The sequence below is a fragment of the Pteronotus mesoamericanus genome, unplaced genomic scaffold (genome assembly GCF_021234165.1).
Source record: "Pteronotus mesoamericanus isolate MK-2021 breed Mesoamerican mustached bat unplaced genomic scaffold, CSHL_Meso_final contig_43, whole genome shotgun sequence".
In the NCBI taxonomy this organism is placed as follows: Eukaryota; Metazoa; Chordata; class Mammalia; order Chiroptera; family Mormoopidae; genus Pteronotus; species Pteronotus mesoamericanus.
The window spans coordinates 2,580,549-2,586,976 of NW_026555161.1; the positions used below are offsets into that span (position 1 = coordinate 2,580,549).

The window sequence follows — 6,428 nt, forward strand, 5'->3', positions numbered from 1 at the left end:
CTCATAGAACAAAGCTCCCTGTCCCAGGAGAAGAAAGCAGGTGGGACCTACGTGACTTCTGCAAAGATGCCCACCAGGTAAAGCTTTCTGAGAGAAGTGTAGAGTTACAGCCTACAGGGAGCCCTACAGCCTTGCAAAACATTTGCTGTTTCCTTTCAGCTGCAATGGCAGATTTAAGTAGGATGACCAAATACTTTGCAAATGAAAGAAGAAACTGTTAATGATCATGTAAATACAATAGGTGCAAATTAGACCTTTCTGTGTACAGTGGGACCTGTGGTTTTCCCAGGTTTAAGGAAGATATACTGATACAAAGGAAAGCTGCAAGAAAACTTTAAGATGACAAAGCTGTCAGAACCAGAAAGTTACATTAGTCTCTGGCTCTGTGAAGTCAAATGCTTACGAGAAAAAAAATGGAAGAATTCAACCCATCAATGGTTTAAACTGAAATAATTTTCTAAATGCCTTACCCTGCCCACCCCACCCTACCCCACCTGTCTCAGAAGACAATGTAATAGAGTCTGTAGAGTGCTCAAATGACCCAGAGAAAGTACCCCTCAGTGTTAGCCAAGGTACGGGGCAGGGCGGGGGAGCCAGCAGTGAGAGGAACAGTTTCAGTCGCAGTGTTAGTCGGAGCAGCATTGCTATGCTTGGGGAGGAGAGGTGTGAGTGAAAGGCTGGTCAAGGTGAGCAACCTGGTCACTTGAGGAAGGAGCTGCAATGCGACATTAGGGCAGGTTGTTATGGAATTGAGATGGAGTTGCTGCATCCCTTTGAAATTTGGTTTGCAAATTCAGCCTCCAAGAGCACAGGATATGGGGGGTCAAACAGATCTGAAATTAAATACTGACCTGTGCGAGCACCCAGGCTCCTTTTCTGTGAAATGTGGGGGATAATAGCCACGTCTTCTGGTCACAGGGAGGATTGAACGTTTGTGTGTAGTCAAGTGCCTGGCGCCAGGCCTGGCACAACGTAGTTGTCCCATCCCTAGAACTTCACCTATAACGAGGGAGAAACTGGTATTCAAGATTGAGTGAAAACTCATGTGCCTTGTTTACACCCTTTCTTAAAACCAGGGTTTTGTTTATTTGTTTTTAGTACACTGAGAACACAGCTTAGAAAGCTGCTTTAAAACACGACAAAATCTAAATTACACTAAACCTTAAATATCAGTGCACATTTCATTGACCTGCTTTCTCGTATACGTAAGCAGTGTTATTTCTTATATGCTATACAAATAATTGAAGGCTAATTAGCCGTAAAACTATAAGTAATGCTGCCAGTCTCCTTCTCACAATTAAAAAAAACAAAACCCTTAAGCATCACACGTTGGTTTCTATCTGGGTCTTTATCACAGAGGTCGACAGAGTGTGTTTTTGTAAGTCACACCCTTCCTCTTAACTTGGAGGCCACCCCTCGCATCCCGTCCACAGTGTCCTCCCAGGTCTGCAGACCTCAGGGTGAGGTATGCAGGCGCGACAGGTGTTCATTGACATGCAGGAGGCTACAGGGGTTGGGAAGCGTCAGGATCTAGCAGAAGGCTTACTTACTAGTGTTCAAGAGCTGTGTGATGTGGGCGGTAACAGCGCCCAAGTTACATGTTGGCAAGAGTAATCTGAGAGTAGCATGTAGAAGGGATGGAAAGGAGAGAAACCAGAGTGTGGGGGGCCATTTAGAAAACTTCTGGGAAAAATACAGAGAAAACTGTACCTGGGGTGGTAGCAATGTGAATAGAAAGCTGGTGACCAAAGCTAGCAACATTGCCGCTAACAGATTTCAAATAGGTTTTTACAACTTATTTATTCTGCTACCTGGCAGTTAGGTCAATGTGGCTTTCAACCACACACCCTTCAGGCTCCGTCTTCTATTATCTTGTAACTCATTCTTGCACTAACCTGAAAATTGGGACTGCCTGCAGTCTCATACCTTAACAATGAACCAGAAAACTGAGACCACCTGTGTCCACAAAACTTCATTTGTTTCATGATAAAATTTTGATCAGAAAGATAAGGGTTTATCTAATATGTCATTTCCCTGTGTTTTCTAGGAAATCCTTATAAACTGATTGATTCAGGCAGAGTTTGTTTATCTCAGTGAACAGCTCTGCTATGAGAACAATAGACTTTGTTCACCTGGGCAAACTTCTTCTTAGACAACAGTTTACTTCTTAAGACTTGCTAATCCTAAACAACCATGTCACAAAACTCACCCAATCCCAGCTAGTTACCCACTGGAACTCACCTTAAACTACTTAAATCTAGACCTCCAAACCTTACAAATACCCTCCCCGTCTTCCCCTTTCATAAATACTAAGATTGTTAATGTGCTGTTCTCCTTTACGCACTTGGCCTAATAAACTTAGCTTTGTTTGACCAAGAGGCTTTCTGGGTAGCTCTGCAGAGCTGATAAGCATCAGGTCAAACCTGACAACTTGAGACCCACAACCACACATGGCTCCTCTGCTGGAGGAACCCTGACCCTGCTCTCAGAGGCCATGATCATGTGCGGTCATGCATGTTGTCCTCACTCTGAGAACACTCCTTTCTCTGAACAGCACCCCTGTACATACACACTCACTCACTCATTCACTCTTGGTGTTACTTTCCTTTATCTCATGTTAGAGCTGTGCATGGAATTATGTAATTGCTGTTTGCAGTGCCACCTGTATGCATGTGACCAGGGCAAAACAAGCTTATTCTAAAGGTGGTTTTAAAGATTCCCAAAGCATTTAAGGAGAACAAGTCAAAAGGAATGTAAAACCCTGGGGTTTTTCCCTAAAGCCAAGTTCTAAAAGTAAGATCTCTCTGCTATAATTTAGAATTGTTTTTGGCTTTACAAAATAAGCTTCTTCCAGCTCTTTTCAAAGTGTTTGATGATTTTTTTTTAGTGTCTTTGTTTTCTTACACACATAGGGAATCCACGCAGCAAAGCACATCAGCCTAGGTATCCTGGAATTACCCTTCCCTGTAGTTGCAGCTTTCTTCTTTCTCTCTTCGTTTTTGTACATTTGGTTTGGTATTTTGAGATAGTTATCTATTTACTTCTCTCCTATAAATCTTACTAGAAACATGTCCCAGGCACTGTGCTGGGTGTTTTATGCATGTTGTGGGGATCCTATGTGGTTGGAGCTCAGGTTTGGATGGGCTGCTAAAGAAAAACAGGTGACAGCACCCTGCCACTATCTAGACACAGTCCTAACTTTGCGCAGGTACCCTGTTTCTATTTAGAGCTTAGGCATAACTAATGATTGATGGATTGCCGGAGTTGTGAAGGAAGCAGGATAGCATTGGGGGGTTGACAGAAACCTTGAGAGAAAAATCAGCAAATATGAGTAAAATGATTGAGACACAGTGGGACAGATGCAGCAAGAATGCCTGAGTGCCGGCGACAGGGCAGGTGGAACCAGGCCTAGATCTTCTTGGCCTCATCATGGCAATAGGCTATGGATGTCTCAAGACTGGAGCAAGGTTATGGAGGTCCAAACAAGCATGCCCAAAGCTCTTTACCTTGTCACATTTTACTTTACTGTCACAATGTACCCTCTCTACACATCCTCCATCCCGCCCTCCTCTATGCTGTTACCATAACAGCCCTATCCTATGACAAGTGACCGAGCCTTTATTAGTAAAGAGAAGAAGCGTCCGATTTCAGTATCTGGAGATGAATGGCACCTGCCCTGAATCACTGGAAACTTAATTCCACATGTTAGGACCAGATTAGGAGTGGTTCTTTGACCCTCCCCCAAATATTAACTGATCAACTTGATATTAAATAAATATAAAGTATAAATTTGGATAAAGACAAAGGTGCAAATTTCTAAGACAAAAGGAAGTGTGCGTGTTCTTTTTCAGTTCACAAGGAAATGCAGTGGGTTATATCCTGGTGGAACTGTGGGGAAGAGCTATTTTTCCAAACACATTAGCTTCCAGACCTCTGCTGCTTAAGTGGGGAACACACCTCCAACCATCTGATGGGAGCCTCCTTCAAGACTATTTGAAGAGAACTGCTGGCTTCATCAGTTGTTCCTATGCCAAGGTCAGATATTATTCCAAACTGGTTAGACCTACAGTCATGGTTTAGACCTCAAAAAGATGGATGTCCTCTCTCAAAATTTCAGTGAGGGAGATTAGGTTGGATGGCATTTATAATGTAGCTTAAGATTAAGTCTCTCTTATTGTAACAGCGAATTAGAGGTTCCCAAAAAAGGGAAGTCCCCCCACTAACCTGGCTTGGGGAAGGGGCAGCAGCAGACCAGGGCCATTGAGAACTACTTTGCATATTTGCAAGTTCTAAAGAACTTGGCCAGTGTTTTAGTAATGCTAATATCTGTGTCTGCTCCAGAGCCAGGGAGATGGGTGTGACTCTAACTGGGATGAAGCTGGAGGTGGTCTCTCAGTTACCACCCTGCGCAAGTGGCTTGGAGGAGGTTCCTATACCACAGGGCCACGCTTGCCTGGACTGGCGATGGCAGCCAAGAAAGGCAGAAGAAACCAGAGTACTGGCAGGTGTAACCCTTTGTGGGAGGAGTCAGAAATGGGATTATGGAGGAAGATGCATGCCGAGATTTAAACCCAAGTGCAGGACAGCCATTGCCTTCTTAACCATGTGGCTTGGGAATGGAGAAGGCTGTTTTGGACATGAGGTTTGAGAAGATGCTGAAGGAACCACATCGGCCCACTGTGAGGAGGAGCCATGCAGTTTTGGATTAAGAGGAGCAGCCTAGCTGAGCAAGATTGCTGGGAGAGGCCAGGAATGTTCAACTAAGACTCGGGGGAATACTGAGCTGTGAACTTCTATTTCTTTTCCTGAGAGGTGGTGACTCTGAGTGGCCTGGTTTGGCAAGGGGAGGCAGGACTGTGTGATTTTGGGTGCTTTGTTTTGTTTCTAAAGGGAGTAGGATGTAATGACAGAGTTCTACCATTGTTCTGAACCTGTGTAACTTTTGAATAAATAGTTCCTTTCCTTTTCATAAGACTCTGGCACTGGGAGTCATGGTTTCTTTGGTGGCAGGCAATAGAACCCAGAGGAATAGAACTCAGAGAATGGTTCTGTTTCAGTCTTGACCCTTCTCCACCTGTGGAAATATTTGTACCATTTGGTATAAGAATGTATATCATCTCATTATTTATAGTGCTGAAAACTGGATTCAGTTTAAAAATATTTCTTTATTTTTTAATTTTTGAAGATTTTATTTATTTTTAGAGAGCCAGAAGGGAGGGAAACAAAGAGGGAGAGAAACATCAGTGTGTGAGAGAATCATCAATTGGCTGCCTCTCGCTCACAACCCAGGCATGTGCCCTGACTGGGAATTGAACCAGTGACCTTTTGGTTTGCAGGCCAGCATTCAGTCCACTGAGCCACACCAGCCAGGGCCAGTTTAAGTATATTTCAACAGAATCATGGTTAAATAGAAAGCGGTACAAATAAATTATGGAATACCCTGTAGGTATGCATAAGCATAGGGTAGATTTTTAAACTAACATGGAATGTGTCTATCACATAGGGTTAAATGGAAAACAACAGATATAAGACAATTGTGTATAGATTGTGTACATTATGGTATATGTGTGTTTATAATCTCTCCCTCTTTCAGCATGTCTTATTTTGGGAAATAACAATTAAAGATAAAAAACAATTTTTAAGTATATCACATAGCTGGGACTCTGGTCATCTCTCATGATACCACTGAACAAAGATGACTTAAATTGTGGATGGCTGTCCACAGCAAAAGGGACAGATAGAAAAGGGTCTGGATAAACTCAGGTCTTCTAGTGCTAACAGAGGGGTAGAGTTGTGTTAATAGGACTGGGAAAAAGTATATCCAACACCTTGGAACAGGTTTTGGGGACAATGGTGAGAGGTGGTAGGTTGAAGCAAACAGCCAGTGTCCCTGGTCCCAGGGATTTACAGAATATCCTATCCCCAGGTGACTGACTAGGAAAGTGGGCTAGAATGTCGGGGGCAGCAGGAATCCAAGACCTAGCCAAGAGCCTCCATGCAGGGGATGGGCCTCAGCCCTTAGAGCGGAGCAGAGTGAGATGGCAAGAGCAAGGGAGAACCTTCTGACAAAGGCACAGCTGCGGACCCATAGAAGGAAAAACGGACCCTAACTTTAGAACAGCCGTAAGATATCTCTTCAGTTATAACATGCCACTGGCCAGTGTATGGGGCAGGGCCAAGCTCCCATGGGAAGGTCAAGTGTTCTGAGCTCTGGAAAAAAAGGCTGCAGAGAGGGAAAACAGGCAGGTGTTGGTGCTATTCAGGGTAACTGAGAAGGTGCTACAGACCTTAGCCTCTGGCTGGCTCTCCAAAGCTGGACAGTTAGAATGTGTTTGGTCTAGATTATGGAAGAAAACCAGGAATCCACAACACAATATGAAGAAATACTAGAAATAGTACTGACTCAAAGTGAAGGCTTCTAGAATTTC

At 43.7% G+C, this 6,428-nt stretch overlaps 1 non-coding gene across 1 annotated transcript; it reads left to right on the forward strand.

Annotated features, from left to right (window-relative positions):
* The first annotated feature begins 1,172 nt into the window (after positions 1-1,172).
* LOC129073785 (small nucleolar RNA SNORA19) lies at positions 1,173-1,299 on the forward strand. Its single transcript, XR_008529467.1, has one exon. It is a non-coding gene; the product is annotated as a small nucleolar RNA SNORA19 (small nucleolar RNA).
* The last annotated feature ends 5,129 nt before the right edge of the window (positions 1,300-6,428 follow it).